Source organism: Physeter macrocephalus, chromosome 17 (genome assembly GCF_002837175.3).
Source record: "Physeter macrocephalus isolate SW-GA chromosome 17, ASM283717v5, whole genome shotgun sequence".
Lineage (NCBI taxonomy): Eukaryota > Metazoa > Chordata > Mammalia > Artiodactyla > Physeteridae > Physeter > Physeter macrocephalus.
This window is the reverse complement of record NC_041230.1, coordinates 25,898,584-25,924,494: the sequence shown is the minus strand read 5'-3', so window position 1 is coordinate 25,924,494 and position 25,911 is coordinate 25,898,584. Positions and strand designations below refer to the sequence as shown.

At 40.2% G+C, this 25,911-nt stretch overlaps 1 protein-coding gene across 11 annotated transcripts in view; it reads right to left on the bottom strand.

Moving 5' to 3' along the window:
* FTO (FTO alpha-ketoglutarate dependent dioxygenase) overlaps positions 1 to 25,911 on the bottom strand; it is a 384,589-nt gene that overhangs the window by 302,549 nt on the left and 56,129 nt on the right. The window contains exon 1 of one of the 11 annotated variants that reach the window (XM_055079010.1): positions 4,818 to 4,836. The exons of the other annotated variants lie outside the window; for them this stretch is intronic. The gene's annotated coding sequence lies outside the window, so the exon portion shown is untranslated. Of the gene's footprint in view, positions 1 to 4,817; positions 4,837 to 25,911 lie in introns of those variants that run through there. 11 annotated transcript variants of the gene reach the window in all.

The following is a 25,911-nucleotide window of genomic DNA, read 5'->3' as shown; positions in this document are numbered from 1 at the left end:
CTGTGCTCCGCAACGGGAGAGGCCACAACAGTGAGAGGCCCGCGTACCGCAAAAAAAAAAAAAGAGAGAGAAGGGGGAAAGTGAGGATAATATAGCATATGCAAAATTGGACCTGTTGTCATCTGGAGCATAAACTTTGGATTATCATTCAGTTTCCTTCATTGCTTTAGTCAGACTTTCTACTACTCGAGGCAATTTAAGTAATGTATATTTTTCTAGATATCTATTTCACCTAAGTTCTCAAATGTATCATATTTTCACATTATTCTTAGTGATACCAGTAATGTGTCTTCTTTTGAGTCTCTGATATCAGATCACATGGTTTACTTCCTCCTATCTCACATTCTCATTAATAATTGTTATCTACAGTTCTGATTTTGTATTTACTTTAAAACAGAAAAGTAGTATTTTAAACCAATAATTAAGTGCATTTTCCAATACGTTTTATCAATTTCTATGCTCACCCTTTTTTCTTGTATTAAAAACCTTCCCTCTGGGTTCACTTTTCTTCTTGCTAAATTGCAACATATAACAGTTTTCCTAGTGAGAGTCAGAGGGTAACTCTCCTAGTCTTTTATTTATTTTTTTTTTTGCAGTACACGGGCCTCTCACTGTTGTGGCCTCTCCCTTTGCGGAGCACAGGCTCCAGATGCGCAGGCTCAGCGGCCATGGCTCACGGGCCCAGCCGCTCCACGGCATGTGGGATCTTCCCGGACCGGGGCACGAACCCGCGTCCCCTGCATCGGCAGGAGGACTCTCAACCACTGCGCCACCAGGGAAGCCCTCCTAGTCTTTTTTATGGCCGAAAATATCTGTACTTTTTCCTCATGCTTGAATCAAAGACTACTTGGATTTTAAAAATTGAAATTAACTATAATCTTCCCTTAGCACTTGGAACACTTTATTCCCGTCTTCTAGCATCTACTGTTACTAATAAGAACCTTCCTTTTGTATATAAACTGCATTTTTGGAGTGTGAATTTCTTAGGGATTTTTTTTTTCTTTATATCCCTCACATTCCAGTTCCAACATGATGGTATTGCTCAGAGTATCAGAATCATGTCTTTCTTTAAATAAGGAAAATTCTCAACTCTTGGTTCTTCAGATTTTGTTTCTCCATCATAATCTTCATTCTAGTTTTCTGGAACTACTATTAGACATTTGGTGGAATCTCTCAATCTATCCTCCAAGTCTCCCAGCTGCTCTCTCTTTTTTTTTTTTTTTTCAATCTTTTGTCTCTTTATGCTACATTGTGGGTGAATTCCTCAGTAGTCTCCCCCAATTCATCAATTCTCTTTCTAGTTGTATCAGGGCTAAAGTTCATCCCATCTACTGAGCTTATTATTTCTATGACTTTACTTTTCATTTCCAAAATTTGTACCTGGCTCTTTTTCATGTAAAGCTGTTCCTGTTCCACTTCTGCATTTGGGGGCATTTTTAAATCTCATTTTTATCAATGTGATGCCTTTTCTTATCCCTTTGAATTTCTTGAACACGCTTATTTCAGTCTTTGACTGACTTTTCTATAAAATTAATCTCATCTGGAATGAATTTTTATTCACATTGTTGATTCTCTTTGCACTTGTTTTCCTTAATTATTTCAGTATTTTGTTTTGAAGGCTAATTCTGAGTGGACAGTTTTTTTGTCTTTGCTTCCCCCCCCACCTCCACATGTGCTCCCCTTTCCCTCCACGGTGGTTGAGCAGTTTCCTCCGCTAGGACCCTATACCACCAGTCCAGGACCAAGCCTCACAAATGGTGATCTGGAGCAATACATTCTCTCCCCCCATCACTCCACAATCAATCAGTCTGATTCAATTTCTACTCTTGAAGGTTTACCTATCCTCTGTCCCTCAAAAGCCCTAGCTCCATATAAGCTATGTTCCTGACACCGTGGTCTTTTTTGAGTCTCCTTTTATGAGAAGTACAACTCCACCTCCACCCCTGGCTTCACACAGTAAGCGTAGTTCTGGTCCCATCTCAAGTGGTAAAGCTTAGTCCCTATGACCCATAGGACCTAAATTCACTTTTTGTTTCCACACCAGAAGCCCTGCAGGACCATAGTTTCAATCCAGCTTATCCCTTTACGTTTTGTTCTCTTTCTGGTCAACAATACCTTCCCTGTAAGCCCAGCTATGACTCTTTTATTACCCTTTATTCTTCCAATGTGTTATCTGTCATTGACATCGTTTGGAGCAGAAGACATACATAAACTGTGAGCTTAACTGCACCATTTAACAAGAAGGCACACCTGATTTCTTTATGATAAAAATTCTTTGCAAGAGATTCACTAGGTCAAAAGGTATGCTCTTTTAAAGCCTCTTGATTCAGATTGTGAAACTGCCCTCCAGGAAAACGGTATCCATTTCATCCCCTCAATAGACAATAACCATTTCTTCATATACTCAAATACCAGTTATTATCAAACTTTTAAATCTTTAGCAAGTTGATAAATGAAAAAACAAGTTCATCCTAATTTATATTTCTTTGATTGTTATTCAGGTTGAGTAACTTCTCATACGTTAATTGCCCTTTGCAGTAGCTCTTTTGTGAAATGCTTGCTCAGGTCTTTTGTCTTCTGTGTGTGTGTGTGTTTTTGTGTTTTTGTTTTTTGCTGCTCTAAATCTAAGAATCTATACTTGTGTCCATGTAAAGACAATGAATCTGGGTCTTATGCAAGTTGATGAGTTAGAATTCATTTCTCCTTCATTCTTTCATTATGAGCACCTTTCTAACAAATTGATGCAAGAGAGGAGTTCACCTCTCTTGCATCAAGCTATAAAGCTACATTTTTCAGCACTTTTTAAATGTCCTCCCTAAGACAGCACCTTTCCCTACACCTCATACTTTCCCAAGTATTCCACCAAGTTAGCATTTCTTGATCTCATGAATTACTCTTTGAGGCAAAATTTTTTTAAATAAGTAAAACCACAGGTATAAAAATATATACTTTAGCTCTTCAGATAATAATTTGAATATCAAGACCTATTTACCTCACCGACTTGATCTTAAGTTCCTGCCTACAATCATCAGTTTTAAGAATGCAGACCAAGTTTCAAAAGGGAAGAAAGTTTCCTGAAAAGAAAAATTTCTATGATAAAAAGCAGCTAAACAGGATCTAAAAAGAAATAAAGGTCGGGAATTGACTGGGGAATGGACTGGAACTTTGGGGGAAGGGCAGTTTACACATGTGAAGAATATAATATTAATATCAAAGCAATAAGTACCTTTAACAAAAGGATGGGTTCTTCACTAAGGGTTAATGACTTAGAAGAATTCTAACGTCTTTGGACTTCATTTGGAGTAGCTGCCTTATAAACTAAAATTTCCTTGAGCCACCTCCACATATTCTACTGAAAACAGAGATAATCACTTACCCAAGATTCTTCTCCACAGTCAAAGTACTGCCCATAATTTTTTAAGTGAATACAAGAGCAAGGGCAATACCATTCCAAACCATAAGAGAGATAACAGATTAATTGAAACTCTTTCATTGACATTGTACCTTCATTCTAGCTCCAAGGACCTAATAATGGACCCCTTACATTTCCAAGAGAAGAAAAACTCTCCTCTTGGCCACACCTGTTTAGTTGAAAAAGTCAAATTCTCTCAATCATGTTTCAATCTTCAGGGAACTTTCCACCTGGAAATTTGATACCTTAGTAGTCTACTCCAAGGTCAGAGGACAGAGCTCTGAGATTTCACCACGTGTCTTGCCCAGCTTAGCATCGGTCTGATCAAACTAAGCACTTTCCTGCTAGCAGTCCAACTGTAAATAATAACACTTGAGACCAGTAGGATTTCTGACTTCTTTGTAATTTTACAAAGCTTTAACTATTAAACCATGATCAAACAACCTGCCATGGGAAAGCAGAATGTACATGGTGCTGCAGTAAAGACATCAGTAAGTGACCTCAGTGACTGTCCATTTAATTATCCTTAGCTCTCCACTGTCCCTCTCTGGATCTCTGTGGTTTCCACAGCAAGTGCTGCATAAACAAACATTAAACACTTCCCCTTGTGTAGCCACAACTGAATTATACAAGACACGATATATTACTTTAACAACAACAACAATAGAAATCCCTTAGCTGCTGACACAGCTATAGCAACTATTAGTTTTGCCTAGCAGTGATGAAAAGGTAAAGGAAAAAAATACCTAAAAGAATAAGTTATTTAATAACTATTTTATAGGTCTATAATACAAAGTAGATATTTCTTTTTGCTTTCATTTATCCATTCCCAGGATTCCAGACAGTCAATACACACTCTTTATTATCAAAATTTCTTGATTGAGGCATTGAGCAAAACTGTGTAACTTCATCAGCATGCATTTAATCTTATTTCAATATGTGCATTTTATGTTCACAAGTTTCCTTTTCCGATTATATCACTAAGGAGGAATTACCACTGCTGGCTTGTCTTGATAAAAAGTAAATAATAATTCTAATAAAGCTATTCTTCTTTTGCAAATACACTAAAGCTTGCAACCTAACCTAACCAACACGTGTGTTAATTTCACTGTGCTGTAAAATATATATAAAACTCCAATTTGAGATATAATAAGCAGAGGACCAGTCTTCCCACTTAGTTATTCAGATTTTAACTTCAGACATAAAGATACTTCTTTAAGTACTCTCCAAATACAAGACAAAAAAAGCGGGAGACAGCCTAAAATAATGGTTATGAGCACAAGCTCTAAACCTTATTGGTTCAAATCTTGACCCTGCCAATTACTAGCTGTGTGACCTTAAGTTGCTTAACCTCTCTGTGCCTCAGTTTCCCTATCTATAAAACAGATACAGTAATCGTACCTACCTCACAAGGTTGTTTTGAAGATTAAATTAAATGGGTTATTATTTGTAAAGAAACAAATGTGTGTGCAATTCCTTGTAGAAAATAAACACTATATAAGTGTTTGATACATTTTATTTAATTTTACATGTTAATAAAAGTTTAAAAATAGACTAAAAAGGCCAACAATTTTGCCTGTCCTCATGGTCCCATTCCTTCCTGCTTTCCTTGGGGTCATGTGCCTGTCTTCACAGTTCCATTTTATATCCTCAAGCAACCTCTTCCTCTCCACAGGTCTCTTCTCTTCATCCTTGTGCTTACATTATCTCAGACTTTAAAAACAAAAAAAACAATCCTGTCACCCTAAGAAATTGTTAATTAATTAGCTAATTAATTAATTAAACCCTTCCTTGGCTTTTCCTACTTCCCACCCCAGCTACCATCCCAATGCATTCTTTTTTTCCCTACCAAACTTCCTGAAGAACAATTTAAGATAAATGACCCAAGTTCTCACTATCTCATTTTGCCCTAACACCCATTATGACCTAGCTTCTACCACTGTCATTCTACTAAAACGATTCTTCCCAAGATCAGTGACCAACTCCTCTTGCTAAAATGCAGCCTCATCCTCTCAGTCATTTGGGAAGCATTGGGCATGGTTAGGTACATGCATTCCTTTCTCAAAATCCTCTTTTCCCTTGGTTTCTATAAAATCTCCTCCCTTTTATTCCTCTAGCCTAGCCTCCCTCCTTCTCAGTCTCTGTTTCAGGTCTTTCTTCCTCTGCTCTGAGTAGCAGACATCCCCTACCCTTCTCCTTCCTCCCCCTCAACAAAACATTCTTCCTTTAGGCAATCTCATCTTCTTAAAATGAGTTCATTACAGATAACGCTCAAATCCTCATCTCTAACCCAAACCTACATCAAATTATCTCCAGGATATTACAACATGAAAGTCCCCACCAGCACCCAAGATTCCATAAGCTCAAAATCAAAGTCAACGTTTTCCTTTCCTAACTTCCTGAAGCCTCTTTCTCCTGTTTTTCATCTTAATGTCAGCGCCAGCCAGACTGAAAATGTTGGAGTTCTGTTCCCCTGTTTCTTCTCACTCACTTCATTCATGGTTATTGACTGTAATAGGCATGCTAACTTTTAATCACTACAAAAGTCTTATGAGGATGAAGCAGATATCATTTCCCCCATTTTAAAGAAGTGAAAACCAAGACTTAGACAAAATACCTGGTTCAAGATCTCAAAGCCAGTAAAAGTCAAAGCCAGGATTTGAATTCACATGTTTATCTACTAAACCCGGGCTGCATAATACAGTACACTGGGAAGATTTATTTAAACTTAAAGATACACATTCCAACCACTGCCTCTACTGAGAGCCAGGTCCCAAGGAGATAACAGAGATCATGTCAGATCTATCAAGACAGATATTCCTGCCATCATGGAACCCAACACATGGTAGAAGTATCAGAAAATTAAACAAGCAAACTATAATCAAATGCAGGAAGTCCTATGATACAGAAAGCAAAGCACCTAACTTAAAAGATAGGATACAGAGCTCTGGGGGAAGGCTTGCCAGAAGTAACATCTGAGCTGAGAACCGAAACACCAGTAGGTGTTAGCCAAGCAGAGGGAAAGGTGGTCAAAAGCGTCCCAGTGATAAGAGCTATTACCAATAGAAATAAATAAATAACACGTGTTGGCATGAGTGTAGAGAAACCGAAACCCTTGTGCGCTGTTGGTGAGAACGTAAAATGGCGCAGGTCGTGATGGAAAACAGTCTGGCCATTCCTCAAAAGATTTAAAATTCAATAACCATATTATCCAGCAATTCCATTTCTGGGTATACACCCAAAAGAACTGAAAACTGGGTTTCAAAGAGATATTTGGACACTAATTTTCATAGCAGCATTATTCACAACAGCCAAAAGACGGAAGCAACCCAAGTATCCATCAATAGATGAATGGATAAACAAAATGTGATATATTCATACAATAGAATATTATTCGTCCTTAAAAAGTCAGGAAATTCTGATACTACTATAACATGAATGACCCTTGAGGAACACCATGCTAAGTGAAATAAGCCATTCCAAAAGGACAACTGCTTATATGAGGTACCTGGAAGAGTCTCAACTCATAGAGACAGAAAATAGAATGGTCATTTCCAGGGGCTGGGAAGAGGGGGGAATCGAGAGTTAGTATTTAATGGGTACAGCGTTTCTGTGTGGGATGATGAAAAAGTTCTGGAGATGGATGGTGATGATGGTTGCACAACAATGCTAATGTACTTAATGCCACTGAACTGTCCACCTAAAAATGGTTAAGATGGTTAATTTTATGTTATGTGTATTTTACCACAATTTTTTTAAGTGTTCCAGATACTATGAAAAGTACATGTGAAGGTCAGAAGGCAAAAATTAAATAAAATAAAATTTAAAAAAAAGAACATGGAGAATTTGAAGAAATCAAAAAGTTCAGGAAAGCTGGGGAAAAAAAGACCAAAAACACACATTTTCAGTTGACATGATTTCTAAACTAGATATGATCTTAAGCATCTGAGGCCACGTACTGTTCTCCAAATAGAGCAACCACATATGATTTTTCGCATCATGGAATTAGGCCAGAAAAAAAAAATGTTAACAATTGCTTAATCAGAAATGAGAGCCTTCTCGAGCTTCAAAGTTAGGAAACTTTCATCAAATTCCAAGAGCCTGTAAAGTTTTTCTAGGCTGAGGGTACAGAGGAATCATACTCACATGAAGTCTAAACCACAAAGAGTCTTAGGGCTTCATCACAGCTCTCTGAAAAGACAAGTAGTACTTGTTGCTTTTGGAGAACAACCTAGCTCATGGGGCGGAGTGGGGGGAAGGCTTTTGCCTGTGTTCTCTGAACATTTTGTAGATCTTGAGCTTACTTTACAGATCATTACAGCTCTGCCTGCGAGTAGGATTACACACAAGGTTATGCCAATGGTTCCATTTTCAGGGTATCTCTCTCATCCGTAAAATTCAATTCAGGCTTAAAGCTGGCACACAAAGTCCTGGCTCAGAGAATATCTTTATTGATGTAGTATGTAAATGAGTATAGACGTAGTCATATATTTCTATGTATGTAAATAAGCATACACACACGTACACACATACAAAAAACAAATAGTAATGAACAATTTTAAAAGTGCACAGCTCTAACAGATTTTAAGATGCTTTCATCACTGCAATATATTACAGCTTTACAAATGTACTACAGTCTTAAACCAAAATATTTCATTTCCAAAATGAAATCTGGCTTGTGATTAATTTATTCCAGCACCTAGTTCTTATTACTTACTCAGTAGGCTTGAATAGGAAAATACAATGTATTTGCACACTGACTGAGAGAGCACAGTGTATGAACAAGTAAGAGACACATGCCCAAGCTCTCCCTACTCCCCGGGAGGTAACTGCCCCCGTGAGACTGAAGAAGCATCCAGTACCAAGTATGTTCCAGGAAGACAGGGAAATGGAGATAGAGGGTGACGAGAATAAGGTCAATTTTGTATCAAAAGCAGAACAGCACGTAGCCCAAGAGGTAAAAGGAGGTCGAGAGTAAAGAAAGAGCAAAGATGAAACAGAAAGAATTTACAAACTTTAGTTAAGGTTTAAATTTGAAGAAGACCCATCAGATTATAATTTCCTAAACTCAGGAATCTGTACAGTTGACTCTAATTCGGTGCACATATTCTATAAATGTTGACAGAACATCACTTGAGGGAAGGAAACGTGACCCACTTTGCTTCTTGTTGATCTTCACGCCAATCTTGCTAACTCTCAACAAAAGCATGGCATTTCCGAATACCCACAATGTATGGTTAAGGGAAGCAAGGAGGCTCAAGTGGGACAGGAAGCAGAGGGGCCAGCCCTAGAATTACCCAATCACACAGAATCAGTGTAACACATATCTGGATTTGCTCTGTCATAAACCAGCAACAATGAATAATTCAGTGTCCTTGACTGGTCTGAACCTTCACCACTCAACTATGGCGTCCAGACTCAATTGTCTTCTCTCGGATATTTTGGTTTTTGGCTTGACTGAACTATATAATTTCACTTGACTCACCTAGTCTGCTAGGGACACACTATACAGACTTAGACTTAAGATGAAACATGTTTATATGATTAGTTAATATGCCAGACTCGCAGATGAACTGAAAGAGGGGGAAGCAGAAAAACTCAAAAGCTTAGGAAAAAACCGTCACCTGCCAACATAGCATTAATCTCATCCATTCTTACCAATGTCATTCCCCTTTCTGTTCAACATTAGGTCTCAAATTTCATCTGCTGAAACTGTACGAGTCAGCCTGAAATGAACGATGGGTTTGCATGAAATCTAACACAAAAGAAAGTTAATTTTGTTTTTAAAATTCTACTTGCTCTATTTTCCTTGGGCCAACAGGTACATGTATACTTAATGTTTAATGTCAGGCAAACCCTTAGTTTCCTTATCTGTAAAATGTGTGGTTGTAGATGACCTCTATCTGGGATTGCTTCTGGGGTGATTTTTATGACCACCAAAATCAAAATTAGCTAGCAAATACTGGTTGCATCTTCCATTAAGAGGAATCCCTTGTCTTGCTTTGCCTCTTCCAACAACATTAGGGCTGTTTTCACCTTTACCCTTTGATCCATAAGGTGATGGTGTGAATTTCAAGCTTTTCCACAAAGACATGCACGTTGTAAAGCAAAGGCTGCTGCCCTGGAAACTGAAGGTGCGTGATTCTTAGGAGGATGATGTTTCTAAAGAACCAGTGCACAAGTTACACTCAGCCTCTCTGCCACCTTATGTTCCAACATTAGGTCAGGAAGAACCGGCTTCAAGTTAATGGTTTCAGAGTACCAGCTATTAGCATTTCAGTTTGCTTTTATGTTCTCCCCCTCCGTTTCTGACTGTTACCTATTAAAACTTCACAGTAACAGAGACTATCCAAGTGGATCACTGAATTCACAGCAGTCAAAAAGAATCCAGAGGAATAAATCAGACATTCCAAATACATAACCGATGTCTGTGTTTATAAGAGAGCACATTATCTCATAAACTAGATTTGAGATAATCTCTTCTGAATCCTATTTCCTTCAAGAACCAGAGTTGAATTTTCTGATTTTATTTTCATTATGCTCTGATCTGCCAAAAGATACGCAGTGTGTGTTGCCGTTCTTCCTTGAATCCACGTTGTCAAAAATGCCTGGACCCGCAGAACCATAGCTGTGTACCACCCTGAGCAACACACACGGCTCGCTTTCTCCTCTCCTAGGGCTCTCCATACTTCAAAAAGAGTCGTTTTCTCATTTATGGCAATAATAATCCCATAATCTGACAAACGCTTTTTAAAGAATGTTCATCATGCAAAGGAATGTGTGTCTCTGCGTGTGCCAACTTTCTCATGCAACTCTCTGAGACCGCTGACCAATTTTCTCTATTGCAAAAATACATTCCAAATCCACCCACTTCTCTCCATCTCCACTGTTACGCCCTCGGGGCAAGCCACCACCACCTCTCGCCGACCACGCTCCAGGAGCCTCCTCCTGGTCTTCCTCTGGTTCCCTGCCTACGGTCTATTCTCCACAGCAGTCAGAGCAACCTCTTTAAAAAAATAGATCAGATCAGATCATTCCCTTGCTTAAAATCTTCTACCTTCTTCATGGGCTCCCAGTACACACAGAAAAAATCCAAACCCCTTATCACAATACAGCCCCTGCCTATGTTTCCACACCATCGCAAGCCTCCCCTCGTTCACTATTCACCAGTCATCAGGTCTTCCTTCTGTTCCTTAAACACTTTTCCTCCCTGGCTTTGTGAGACTGTCTCTCTCTCATCGGTCTCTTCCCAAACCAGCCCACTCCTGGCCAGCCTATCAAAAACAGCATCCTCACTCCAGGCACTATCTATCATATATTCTGTTTATTTATTTGTGCTTATTTTTTGCCTGTCTCTCCCACTACACCGTCAGCTCCATGAAAGCAGAGATCAAGTCTATCTTCCTTTCTTCCTTCATTCAGGACAGATCTTCCTCACCTATGATGGGAGTAGATCCCGATAAAGCCATTGTTAAGTTGAAAACATCGTGTCAAAAACGCATTTAATACACCTAACCTACCAAACGTCATAGCTTAGCCCATCTTAAATGTGCTCAGAAAACACATTAGCCTACAGCTGAGCAAAATCATCTAACACGAAGTCTGTTTTATAGTAGTGTTGAATATCTCACGTCGTTTATTGAATATTGTACCGAAAGTGAAGAAGAGAATGGCTGTCTGGGTACGGGACGGCTGTAAGGGTATCGGTTATTTACCCTCGTGATCGCGTGGCTGACAGCGAGCTGCGGCTGCCCAGCATCACAAGAGAGGATCGTACCACATATGGCTAACCTGGGAAAAGATCCAAGTTCAAACTTCGAAGTATAGTTTCTACTGAATGTGTATGGCTTTCACACCATCGTCAAGTCAAAAACTCGTACGTTGAACCACCATAAGCTGGGGACCATCTGTAATTATCCTGTGTCTATTTTGTGCAAGGCTAGGTTACTAGTAAACCAATGAGGCAAAAATCCCTTTCCTTATATGCTGCCATCCTGCCTTGTTTATCACTGTATACCCAGTACAAGGTGGGCACTCAACAAATATTTATTGAATGAATGGAACATTGCAGTCATGTGATCCTCAAGTTGTACTGCTGTGCTTTACTATGCCTTTTAAAAATATTTTCATTAAGCCAATCAAGTTACCAATGAATGAAATCTATTGAGACTGGTCATATATACATATAAGTAAAACACAGACGATGATAATGTCAAAAATCAATCTTAGCTCTAACACAGGTATTTAGAGCTGAGTGTTGTCCAAAGGCTACTTAATATGTACCAATCCTAGAAGAAGAAACTTTGCTTACCAATCCTACCCTCTTTTACAGTTTCTCATCAATCACAACCTCTCTTCACTTCTCGGTGCCACCCCACCCTGACAGAGAGAAGCGAACTGAGCTAACAGTTTTGAAACAGTTTTGATATGCGTGAACATATCTACAATTTCTGAGTTCTAACTCCAAATATAGTCTAATTTTTCTTTCTTTAGTTTGATTTTGCTTTTTAACATAAGCAAAATCATTTATCTACTCCATGGCTGGTAATGAAACCCCCTTGGCAATTACCTGTTAGATCTGTCACACCCAATTTACCACTTCCAGCAATTATAATAAGTAAAGCCCAAATGTGAAATCATTTAAGCTTCCTCTCCTTTTGGCTGGTAGGATGCCCTGAGTCCCACCCAGAGGAGCCTATCACTGCCAACACCTCGACAGCTCACCTATTTTCAGGTCTGCTGAGATAGGACTGCCAAGTCAAGGAAGAGGAATCCTGGAAAACCACAAAGGCAGCTCCCTTGTTCCACAAAAAAAGGATTTACTCTTGAACGTCTCCATGTAACCAAGGCACGCTCAATTTATATGCTGGCATCTAGTCAAAGAGATAACCCCCATACATGAAAAGACACAAGGAGAGTCAAATGGGGCTATTACCAGTTCAGGGATTATTTGTTTGATGTCTACATTCATTTGTCTACATGACTTCAAGGAGTTTTCAGAGTGTAAGTGTTCAGACAGCAAACACACGATCTGACTGTTCCAAAGGCCCCTAGAACAGAAGCATGTACTGAAAAGAACATACAAATCTTTGAGGAAGAGGAAATGTGACTAATGTAGAATATCAGATCCAGGTCTAAGACAAGTTTTCATATTTACCTGTAAAGCAGAGGTATCTAGCTAGATTGGCTGCTCATTTCAACTGCCTACGGAGTTACTGTTTTTCTGTACCGCTTCCAAGGCCCCAGCCCAAAGGGATAGGGTCTGGGTACCTGTGTGTGTGTGTTGTCTCTGAGATAAAGTGATGATCTACCATACTTAGAAACTACTGCTCTATGGAACCTAAAACGTGAACTCAAATACCATCAGAAGCCAGGCAGTTTAATGAGCAAAGCAGGTGAGTAAAAGACACAGGAAATAATGGAGCATGCATTCAAATTATATTCAGAAAAAAAAAAAAACAATGCGGGCCAAATTTGGTTTGCTGCTCTTGACTTTGTTATTTCTGTATTTAGATTATAACTTCTTGAAGCTAGGCACCATATCTCATTCATTCCTGGGCCTGTTAGTGTCTGACATACAGTAGGTTCAATCAGTGTTTGCTAAATTACTGATGAAAATGAGACGAAATCCCAACTCTTCTGATATTATTAGAAGAACTGCCAGGAAAACTCCTTATTCATTCATCCAACCAAAATTTATTACACATCTACTATGTATATAAGGCTCTAAGGATACTGAATTGAATAAGATAGACAAGCTTCCTGTCCATGTGGGGTTGATGTTTGGGGCAAAAGGAGAAAGAGAGAGGGAATAGACATTCCTAAATAAGGCAATTTCAGACAGTGATGTTACTCAGCATTAACATGGCTGCATTTAGTCTCAAAGGTTGTTAAACCACACGGAAAACAGTGGAGGGTAGTTGTTTCAGAGGAGGTGAAGAATACCCTCTTGATGGGGACTGAGGACGAATTTAGGTGGAGAGTTTCATGCCCTGACCTCTGCCACCACACCAGTTGACTGACCTTGGACAAATCACTTAATCGATCTGGAGGAATTCGATTAAATGGTCTCTAAGACTTTCTAGCCCTATGATTTTATATTCTACATTCTACGTATGAGCAAAATTTCACATACTGTGATGGTTAGGCCCAATCTAGTGTCCAAATACTTTCACGTACCACCCCTCAAGGGTTGGCTCGTGATATTTACACATTATTATAAATCAAAGGTATTTTCTAAGCGTTTCCTGACTCCACCTCTACAGTTTACCTAAGGCAAAAACCACAAGCTCAGATATTTATTGCCACAGTGCAGTGGCTACTGGCATGCCTAGACGAAGTTATGAAGCTGGCACTATCACCGGCCCTAGGGCAAAGGAAACCAAATATCAAGCTCAAGGTGATTAAGCAATTCAGAAATTAGTTAAATTCCCTCATTCAACGAACATTAATAAGAGACCGCAGGAAGCAAACTGGTCTGGTTCCTGAGGAAAAAAAGCAAGCGCATGTGCGCCCACACACGCTCTTCCCATAACCATCAGGACCCTGGTCTGGTGCAGACATGCTTAACTTGGGTTTCAAAGGCTCCATGAACCCTATGAAATTAAATGCCAAATTTGGGGTGTATGGGCATATTTCTAAGGAGAAAATCCATAGCTTTTATTAAATTCTCAAAAGGGTCGATGATCCATACTGAAGAAGGACACAAGACACTTGAGGCAAGGTCTCTCTTTGAGTTGTCATGCAAATCCCCTTTATATAAACAAGGAAACTGAGGTTTAGAGAAGTTAACGTGCCAAGACGCAGCCCAGAAGTGGCCCAGCAGAAACCCGAACCTTGATCTGTCCGTGGCCAAAGTCTGTATTTTTTCCTGCGTGTCATGCACTCTCACACTGTTTTCATAGCTTACCAAAAATAAAAATAAATAGAAAAAAGCTGTTTAAAAGAATGAGTCAGTGAAGCCCCCAAGGACCATCATCATGTTCTGTCAGGGGCAAAGGCAGAGTCAAGCCCACAATTTCCTAGAAGCTGCAGAAGCCAACATTGCCATTTCTCAACTTCTGCCTCCGCCCCACTAGGATAAGCTGACAAAAGAAATACAAGAGCCCAAAGTAGGGGGTTATGATTTCAGAGATTCTTTCCCTGAAGAAGTCAAAGCACATGAATCTCCTCAGGCAGTCCGATCCCAAGGTCACTAGCTTGCACATCCCCAAGGCAGGAGTCGGGTAACTTTCTTCCCACCCCTTGAATTTGGTGGGTTTGTGTATATCTCACCTTCTGAACTTTCCTCTGGGTTTAACTCTTGGCCTTGACCCCTCATATTCACAGAAACGGTTGTTTTCATTTCGTGAGTCATATCAGGATGTATAAAAAGGCAACCTGAAAATCATGTATCAAACATGACAGAATTTGGAGGAAAGAAATATACACTAATGTATTTATTTTTATTTTTTTTTTTTTTTTGCGGTACGCGGGCCTCCCTCTGTTGTGGCCTCTCCCGTTGCGGAGCACAGGCTCCGGACGCGCAGGCTCAGCGGCCACGGCCCACGGGCCCAGCCGCTCCGCGGCATGCGGGATCCTCCCGGACCGGGGCGCGAACCCGGTTCCCCTGCATCGGCAGGCGGACGCGCAACCACTGCGCCACCAGGGAAGCCCCTACACTAATGTATTTTGGTGTAATGGACAGAACGTGGTCTTTGGAATCAGGATTAACCCTGGGTAAGTAACTTTACCTGTCAGAACCCTGATTATACAATTTCTAAAACAGGGATAATGATGTTTCAGATTTTAATAACCAACAAATTTTTGGTGAGTGCCTACTTGTGCCATGCACTGTCCTAAGCTCTAGGGGTACATTTGCAAATGTAACAGATAAAGTTCCTTCCTTCATAAAGAGTATATTCTAGGTGGAAGAGAAAAATAGCCAAATAAATAAATAAGAAAATATAAAATCATTTCAATAACACTAATCACCTTAAAATAATAATAGCTAACGGTTCTTGAGCATATACAACGTGTCAAAATAATAACAGCTAACGGTTCTTGAGCATATACAACATGTCAGAAACTATTATGTCTTGACTTATTTAATTCTCATAATGGAGGGACATAAGATTATTATATCCATTTTCTAGAGGAGAAGACTAAAAGGTTACGTAACTTGCCCAAAGTCACACAGCCAGTGAGTGGCAGGGCCAACCAAGACTGAAACCCAGACCATCTGACAGCAGCAGAACCTCATTCTACACCCACACCAGGTAAATTAACGCAAATAAAATGCATGACACACATAGAGGGAAGCTGCTGTAGCTTGGCTGGTCAGAGAAGCTACAATGAGCAGGTGTCATTTTAGGTAAGACACAAGTCACAAAAAGAAGCCAGGCCCAGAGTAAAGATCTAAAGAGAGTGTTCCAAGCAGGAAGAACAGCCGGTGCAAAGGCCCTGAGGAACAACCAGCCTGGGACAGAAAGAAGCCCAGCGGGTCTGAGCACAGCGGATGAGTTTGGGGAGTGCGGTAGATGAGTTCTCAGATACAGGCAGAAGCCAGATGGCGTGGGGCGTTGTTGGCCAGAACACAAAGATTTCACTCTGTGCGCAATAGGGCGTCATGGAAGGGCTTTAAGTGGGGAGGTGACACAATTTGATTTACATTTTTAAAGTCTGAGTCCAACTGATGTGTGGAGAAGGAGAAGGCCGTGCAAAGTGGAAGTGGGGAGACCAGTTTGGGGGTATGGAAGTCCAAGCAAGAGATAAATGATGACTTGATCTATAGTAGTAATAATAAACGTGGGAAAAAGCGCACAAGCTCAGGATGTATCAGAGAGACGCCGTGAGGATTAGATGAGGATGGACAGAACACCCAGTAGAGTATCAGACACTCAGCAGACATTTACATACGTTAATTACCTTCCCTGTCTAACAGTAATGAGTAAGAGGCTTGGGATAAAACTATAAATCATACCCCAAATGACTAAGCCTCCCTGACACCCCCGCCCCAATTTCTCCAAAGAAGCCCATAGCTCAGAGAGTACCCTGGGAATGCACCAAGTTCAAAACACAATGGAGAATTGATCTATTAAAGGAGCTGGACTGTTAAATTAAAACCGTTTCTGTGTGCCAAGCTGAAACACAAAGGAACTAGTCTTCTTCAACAATAAAGACCAGTTAAGAGGAGACTCCAGTTACACAATCTCCTCCTCTTCACCGTGAGGCACTTAGACGGAATTTTTTTTTAATAGAAAAGACAAACTCTTGAGTAAATGTAATAATTGTCTCAATAATGTGCCCCAACCACCCAAGAAGTTAAAAAAAAAAAAAAAAAGGAAAAAAAAGAAACTGGAAAATTGGGATTCTTCTATTACAGGATCGGTTCATTGCTGTCTCAAGTGTAGGCTATATTCACCCCAGCGATGGGATGATGCTGTTTTGGAGATCTGACAGCCTGATAGCAATTCAAGAAGCAGAAAGATTACCTTCCAAGTATTAAAAAAGAAAAGAAAAGAAAAGAAAGAAGCAAACAAGCTAATACAACAATCAGAAGCTTGTAAATGAGGTCAACTGACTGAAATAATTTTCAGATGTTGCCCAAAATAGGTTCTTTTTAGAGAAGCCTTGCCTCAAAAATGTCCCAAACAGGCAGTCCTACGGTGATCTCAGTCATCTCAAAAATAGCATTTATTATATATTTTTCTCTAACAACAACAAAAACCACGACCAACTGATCTAATGTAAACATTAATAATCACCGAAAATAGAGAATCTCCCTGTGCTTCCTAAACTCAAAAAACTCAAGCTCCAGGAATTAAACCCTCAGCTGAAAGCAAGCCCAGAAGAGGAGAGAAATTTTCTCCTCTGCATTGCCTCACTCAGGCAAAGCTCGGGAGTGGAGAAGAAATTAGCCTTGAAGCTAAAACCCATAAAACGGGACTTCCCTGGTGGCACAGTGGTTGAGAATCCGCCTGCCAATGCAGGAGACACGGGTTCGAACCCTGGTCCAGGAGGATCTCACATGCCACGGAGCAACTAAGCCCACGCGTCCTAGAGCCCGTGCTCCGCAACAGGAGAAGCCACCGGAATGGGAAGCATGCGCACAGCAACGAGGAGTAGCCCCCGCTCGCCGCAACTAGAGAAAGCCGGCGCGCAACAACAAAGACCCAAAGCAGCCAAAAATAAATAAATTAATTTTTAAAAAATTAATGAAGTGAGCCTGTCATTTCAACTGGCCATATTTGCTGCCAATGATGAAATTTGAGTTTTCAAGCAAAAATTGGAAATTTTGAAAATCTGTATTTCTCACCTTGCCCTTGACAACTTCCTAATACTTAAGGACTCTTCTGATAAGATCAGTGGTGATATTAATGAATGTGACTTCTGACATTGTATAATGAAATGTGTCCACATGTGCAAGATCTGCATAATTTAGTGAACCGATAATTTTCCAACTGACTAAAGCCTGATGTTACAAAATCATGCATGAGAAAGAGATCCATCCAAAGTGTGAAACAGATCAACAGGCAATATAACAGAGGAGGAAAAGGTAATTGATATGGTCTCAGACTCTACGCTGCAAATAACCTTTAAGAAACTATGACTTGTTGAATTTTGGTGTAATATGAAAAAAGAATATTTACATTTCATAGCTGAAGAAGCAGTTAATATACTCCCCTTTCCATCAGTGTCTGTGTAAGGTTGGATTTTATTCATATACTTCAACCAAACAAACACACTGCAACAAAATAAACCTAATGAGAAGCCAGCTTCTATTAAGCTAGACATTAAAGAGATTTGCAAAAATATAAAACAATGCCACTCTTCTTGCTAATTTTTTGTATTGGAAATATGTATTTTTCATTAAAATATTATTTAGGTTAACATGTGGTGGATTTTTTTGCTATTTTTAATGGATTAATAAATGTCTATATTTTTCAATTTTAGTTCCTAATATGGTAAATATCAATAGATATAGCCCATGTAAACAAAAGCTTTTTGGGGTCTTCAATAATTTTTAGCAGTAAAGTCAGCCCTCCATATCCATGGGTTCTGCATCTGCAGATTCAACCAATCACAGATCAAAAACGTTCAGGGGAAAAAAAATTCCAGAAAGTTCCAAAAAGCAAAATTTGTAGGTTATATACAAAACCTACACCATTTTATATAAAGACTTGAGCATCCTTGGATTCTGGTACCTGCAGGGGGCCCTGGAACCAATCCCCCCCAGATACTGAGGGACGACTGTAAAAGTCTAAAAGGCTCCTGAAGCCAGTAAGTTAAGAATTTTTGGCTTAGAACAAATATATAATAGCTGCCTTTTTCACACACACACCCTGCACAAACAAAAAGCAGAAAGAAGACAAACTGAATTTCTTTGGACTCTATTGTGCAATTTACTTAAGGCCCATGGGCCTTGCTAATTTGCATGTCTGATTTACTCCAAATCCTTTCCTCCTTCTCCTCTCTGGCAAGAAACCACAGATAAATTCCATTGCTATTTCACAACCCCCTGTTAAGCAAACTGCCATGCAGTGGTATAGACATGGAGCTCACCCAGCCTGGCAAACAAGGAGAAAGAGCTCCTGGGCTTTCCAGCCAAGGGCCCTTTTCAAACATTAAATCCACAAAACACGGCATTAGCTTGCTCAAAGCAAATAGTTAATTTGTCCTTTCACAGGAAATCAAAAGGACAAAATCACACAGCTAGAGCACTGCTTCAGCCCCCCCCGCACTAACCCTTCACCATCCCCCTTTTCCCAGGCAAGTAAATGTCTAAACCATGAAGAATCAACAAGTCAATCAATCCATAACAAATATTTATACTGTCTACATGGAAAAAAAAAAAAAGAGGATATATATGGTCACAAAAAGAAAACTAACAATACTGGTAAAAAAAAAAAAAAAAAAAAGCCCAAGTAAACTGTGCTATGTAAGTGTGAAGAAAGGATAAACTAAAAAATAAAAAAAATACGCACCAACATGACCAAGGGCATGAATAAATGGGAAGAAGAAAGTAGAAAATTAAATACAGGTACTAAGGGTAGCAAAGCTGAAAAAGTAGTAAAGGACAGGATTCTCAGACATCAGTAATTGGACCTTTTGACTAAAATTCCATTTCAACAGGGGGAAAATGGAAGATGACATTAGAATGATAGATTGTACCCAGATTATGGAAGGTCCTGAAAGTCAAGCTAACTGGTCTATCCTACATGTAATGAGGAGCCACAAAAAGGCTTTTGAGAAGGACAGGAACACAATGGAAGTGTGCTATTTTATTTGCTGTTCTGTTTTTTAAACATTAATCTATTAATAACACAGTCTAGTTAAAAGAAACCAAGACAAGAGGCTGGGGGGCCAGATAAGGAGACTAAAAATCACAGACAGACATGAGCTGGGCTTGAACAAGGAGATGGCAATGGAAATGAAAAAGCACCAAGAGCTACATCGAGGTAGGTAAATCTGGAACCTAATCTGGTGCCAAGAGTGTAAAAAAAGGTGGGACCATACACAGAAATAAAGAAGTCAAGGTCACTAACAACACATCTACTGAAGGCCTACTGAACTTCTTGCTGTGCTAGGCTATAAATGAAATACTGATTTGGAGGTAAAGATAAGAGATTTTAAACATGCTGAGGGAGAGGGGTATGGATGTGATGGACTGGCACTCAGTAGCCTTCCAATCTCCTATCATGGTGCCTTCCTATGCTGCAGAGGATGGAAAGCTAAAAACTACATTTCCCCTTTGCAGCCAGGGGTTCTGGATGAGGATATGGCTCTACCAGTTACAAGGCTCCATATGTGATTTAGAAGGCAGAAATAAAATGGAGGCCATCTTCTTGCTGTTTTGACTCTTTCTGTAGGCTACATAGTCGTGGAAACATTGAAGATTTCTGCAATAGCATTCCAGGATCTGGCCAATAGCTTTGAGGTTATCCAATGGCTTCCTGATCCCTGGCCTTCTTGAGTGTGACAGATTAGCAGTCCACCTGGCAGGCCAGTCTGTTTCAGAAGGCCACCTCTAGAGGTTCAGCCTTCCATTTCTCTGGTCCTCTCAATGACTTTGTAAGAATCTATTTCCCTATCTTACATGATTTCTGCTTCCTGCAACTAAATGCGGACACATAAGTGGGTTTAAATAAGGGCAGAACAACTAAGTGAAAGTATTTGATACATAGTTTTAAAAACGTAAGTAAAACTTAGGAACAAAGCCAGGCAGAGCATAGAAAATAGGTATTACCTGCACAGATGCAGCAGTCAGAGACCCCAGACTATGTTAATCCAGTCTCTAAGATTTCCACAACTCATCTTGGGAATCAACAAAGAAAAATCCTCTTAGCTTTCTTAAGGAATTATATCAACATCTTACATTTATCTGGAGCTTCGAATATGAGTAAAGGCATTTTGAAGAGTTTTCACTTCATTTTACCTGGCAAAGGATACCAAAAGGGTGGGTATCATCTTAATTTTAAAAAATGAGAGAACCAAAGCACAGAGAAGGTAAACAATCTGCCTAAGGTCAGAGAGGTGGTAAGTTATTGGTCCAACTAAAGTATTTCCTGCTTTAAACCTATTTTCTCTTGTTTGGTCTTCTGTCAGTTAACTCTAACCATGTCCTAAAGTAAATGTTAAAATTGTTGGTGTGGAAATATTAGGAGCCTAAGAGGGCTTGTAAAACCGCAGAGAATTCAATGGGGCCTAACTTACAACCATGGAAAAAATTAAAATCCCATGTGTAATTTTCTTCTCCAATTTTAACCTAAAATGTGGTGTCTGTGGCAGACCCACTGTTCCTATGACACACTTCCAACACACACAGTCTGGGTAGCAAGTGTCATCCAACCATTCAGGCAGCTATTCATTTATTTTCCTATCATTCTAAGAGTTGGAAAATTAACAGTGTTGTGTTTACAAACCGTCACTGGGCTATTGCATAAAAGCTCAAATATGTTTACCTTACTCACACCTCCGGTATGAAGAAGCTCAAAAGCAAGTTAATATAAACCGATTCTGAGCAAATGTGCAGAAAGTAGCCCTGTTAGAAAGAGGTTAAGCTTTGACCTTCCCAACTTTTCCTGCAGAATGTACAATCCATCACGTACAGGGAAGATGTGAGGTGTTGGTAAGTACCCCTGTTAGTGAGAAATTCTGCTAATTATTACACCAAATAAGCATAGTTAACAGGCCATGGCCACAAGAGGGCCATGTTTCAGGGTATTAAATAGCTGCCTAGGGGTGGAGATGAATATATTACACTATGCCCTCTACCAATAAAACAATTTCCCTGACACCTAGAAAGCCAGTCGGCTGAAGCAATAACACAAGGTTCCAGGACTCTGCTATGTGAAGAAACGATGCTTCAGTGCCATCTAGTGACTTGTGCCTTTTAAGTTGCAGAGTTAGGGCAACTGGCGATACCTTTAACCTAAGCTTGGAAGTACGAAAAGGAAACAGGAATAGAAGAAATGGAATTCTGAAGGCCTCTCAAACTAAATACTTGCTTTTTAAAACACACATATATTCTTTTCTTTTTTCTCCACCTCTGGAAAAGATAGCGGAGGGGTAGTAAATTAAGACCAAATAAAACCAAAGGCCTTGAACCCATAAGGCAGATACAAAAATTAGCATACTCTACGTAATATATTAGCATAATGCAAATAATTTTTTAAGAAGGTAGGAAAACTTACCAATCTATAGGAAGAGTTATCTGACAATAACTTTGAGGAGTTCCATTCCACCCTCTGACCCAAAATTACCTTTCCCATAGAGACTGTTTCCAGGCTGTCGACTTCTAACATTGTACAAGACAGATACACTGAATACTCTGTACAAATATAGTGTATTACCAAAACACTGCCACAGAAATCCATTTCTTTCTCATGCTAATGGTGAAAAGAGATCTGAACTACATTGCTGCAGATACAGTAATGAACAAAGCAAAGTCACTGTCTCCTGGAGTTCACATTCTAATAGAGGAAGACAGACAAAAAACAAACAAGAAAATATATACTATATCAGATGATGATAAGGACATCAAGAAAAATAAGACAGGGTAAAGGGAATAAAGAAGGCCATCAGGCAATGAGATGGACAGTGCTATTTCAGGGTAATCAGAGAAAGCCTCCTGAGAATGTAAAGCTTAAATAGAGACCAAAAGGAAGTGAGGTCACCAGCCATGCAAATATATGAGGGAAGATAGTTCTAAGAGAGAACCGCAAGTACAAAGGCCCTGAGGCAGGAAGCAGTTGCCTTGTCTAACAACAGAATGGAAGGGGGACAGATCATACAGAAAGCCAGAAGGGTTTGTGGTTGTTTTTCTTTTTTTTTTTTTTAAATAGCAGTTTCATTGAGATGTAATTCACATACCATATAATTTGCCCTTTTAGAGTTTATAATTCAGAATGTATATGCACAGAGTTATGCAATCATCACCACAACTTAATTTCAGAATATTTTCATTACACCAAAAAGAAACCCTGTACCATTAGCAGTCACTCCTCATTCCTCTCTCCCCAGCCCCTGGCAACCACTAATCTACTTTCTGTCTCTATGGATTTGCTTATTCTGGATATGAAATCATATAATATGTGGCTTTTTGTCACCGGCTTCTTTCACTTAGCATAATGTTTTCAAAATTCACCCATGTTGCAGCATGTGTCAGTACTTCATCTTTTTACTGCCAAATATTCCACTGTATGGATATACCACATTTTGATTATCCATTTATCATTGATGGACATTTGGGTTGTTTCCACTTTTTGGCATATTGGCATTTTTGGCATTATGAGTGATGCTGCTATGAACTTTCACGTGTGAGTTTGGTATGGACAAACATTTCCATTTCTCTTGGGTAACTAGGAGTGGAGCTGCTGGATTATAACATTACGAGAAACCATAAAAAGGTTTGAGCAGAGGGATATGATGTGAATTTTTTTTTAAATACTCGCTTTGGTTGCTGCACATAGAGAGAGGCAAGGAAAGATGCAGGCAGACTACTTAGGAAGCCATGGCAAGGATCCAGGAGAGAGATGCCAGTAGCCTGGAGAAGAATGGCAGAGGTAGGGGTTGTGAGAAGTGCCTGGATTCTAAATACATTTTGAAGACAGAGGAGACAATCTGCTAACAGATAAGACATGGGGTATAAAAAGAAGAGCCAAAGATGTCTCTGAGATTTCTGGCCTGAGCAACTGGAAGCATGAAATTGCCATCCACTGAAGTGGAGTGACTGTAGGAGGAACAAGAAATATGAGTTCACTTCCCACTCCCTTCCTGGAGTTCCCCCCTGCTCCACTCACAGGGGTTCCTGCAATGCCTGATCAGAAGCAATGGCCTTATTTCTTATTTTGCCTATCCCTTTCAAGAAAGTCTATACCATAGCTCCAACCTACATCACAGTCTCTTCTGAGCTATTCTGGACATTTTGATTTTGTAATCAACAAATCAAATTCCAATTGGCAGGACTGAGCAAAAAAACAGAAGAATCGGAAGCTACTGCAATGAAATAACCCATGACAAGATCCATCATAAGAAGTGGTTTTTGAAACTACATCTCCCAATTCCCTGGCAGTCCAGTGGTTAGGACTCAGCACTCTGTCTGCCAGGGGCTCAGGTTCGATCCCTGGCTGGGCAGCTAAGACCCTGTAAGCCATGTGGCGCAGCCAAAAGAAAAAAAAGCATTAAAAAAAAAAAAAAACCCTACATCTCCCAAATGCCCATTCAGAAGTGCCTCACTTTGGAAGAACAGGAAAATTCAGGAAGAGGAAACCATGGTCCGAGAGGCCAGGGATGACTCAAAAGGAAGACCAATCCAACCCTAGCCTTCAAACATGACTGGCAAAAAGAGAAGGCACTTCTCCTCTATGGCGTCTCCAAGACCAAGAACCTGGGTTATTAAATGCAGTATCATTTATGTTCTTAGATATCACAGCAACAAATATTTTATTAGAAATGAAGGGGGTGGGGCTTCCCTGGTGGCGCAGTGGTTAAGAATCCGCCTGCCAATGCAGGGCACACGGGTTCGAGCCCTGGTCCGGGAAGATCCCACATGCCACGGAGCAGCTAAGCCCGTGTGCCACAACTACTGAGCCTGCGCGCCTAGAGCCAGCGCTCTGCAACAAGAGAAGCCACCGCCATGAGAAGCCTGCGCACCGCAACGAAGAGTAGCCCCCGCTCGCTGCAAATAGAGAAAGCCCGCACGCAGCAACGAAGACCCGATGCAGCCAAAAATAAATAAAAATTTAAAAAAAAAAAAAGAAAAAAGAAAGAAATGAAGGGGGTGGAGAGAAGAGCCTAAGGGGAAAACATGAGCTCAAAACGCAAAATGTGTTTAGTCAACCCCATCACATACCTCTTCAAAGCAACTAAAATGTGTCAGCATACACTAAGACTCAACAACAGGACTGTTTTAAGATCATCTACGCCGGGCTTCCCTGGTGGCGCAGTGGTTGAGAGTCCGCCTGCCGATGCAGGGGACACGGGTTCGCGTCCCGGTCCGGGAGGATCCCACACGCCGCGGAGCGGCTGGGCCCGTGGGCCATGGCCGCTGGGCCTGCGCGTCCGGAGCCTGTGCTCCGCAACGGGAGAGGCCACAACAGTGAGAGGCCCGCGTACCACCAAATAAATAAATAAATAAGATCATCTAAGCCATGATCACTAATACTTTTGAAGGCCCCAACTCAACAGCCAAATAAACATATTAAGTTGTACCCATAAGTCACATTAAAGTTTCTTTGCAATAGAAAAATAAGAGGGGATTTTTAACATTTTCCACTTGAATTCTTTGGACTTTGAGAAGCTCATTTATGATTGACTATAATCTCGACAATCATCGGGCATACTTGGGAATTCTTGAGAAATCAGAAAATCCAACTTACAAATTAATCTCAAATTTAATAACATTTGATGAGTACTAAATGTAACAACTTATGGAGCTGACAGAGGCTACCTTTTATAAACACTGAATGAAACACATATTCATTTCAATTCTGCAATTTTATGCTTGTAATTTGGAGTCAACGCATGTTTTTCAAGTCTCGTACATTTTTACAGACCCCTGAAAAACTCTGGGGCCGAGACTGGTAGCTGCTGAGTTCTGGCCAACGGAACGTGAAAGGAAGTGATGAGTGCCATTTCTGGGTTTGGCCCACACAAAACTCCTAAGCACTTTTCTGCATGCTCTCTTCCCCTTCTGAGTGGCAAGAATGGAGATAACCTCAGGTGACCTTACAAGCAATGCACTGAAGATGGCAGAACCTACTTCAGCCTGCATCCTTAAATGAACGCATGCTGGAAGCCATCCCACCAAGCCGTTTCCCTACTCATTACTGTTACATCAGCAATAGAAATACCTCAGCAAGAAATATATTTTTATTATGTCCAAGCCATCATACAGTTGTGTTTTTTTTGTTTTTGCGGTACGCGGGCCTCTCACTGTTGTAGCCTCTCCCGTTGCGGAGCACAGGCTCCGGACGCGCAGGCTCAGCGGCCATGGCTCACGGGCCTAGCAGCTCCGT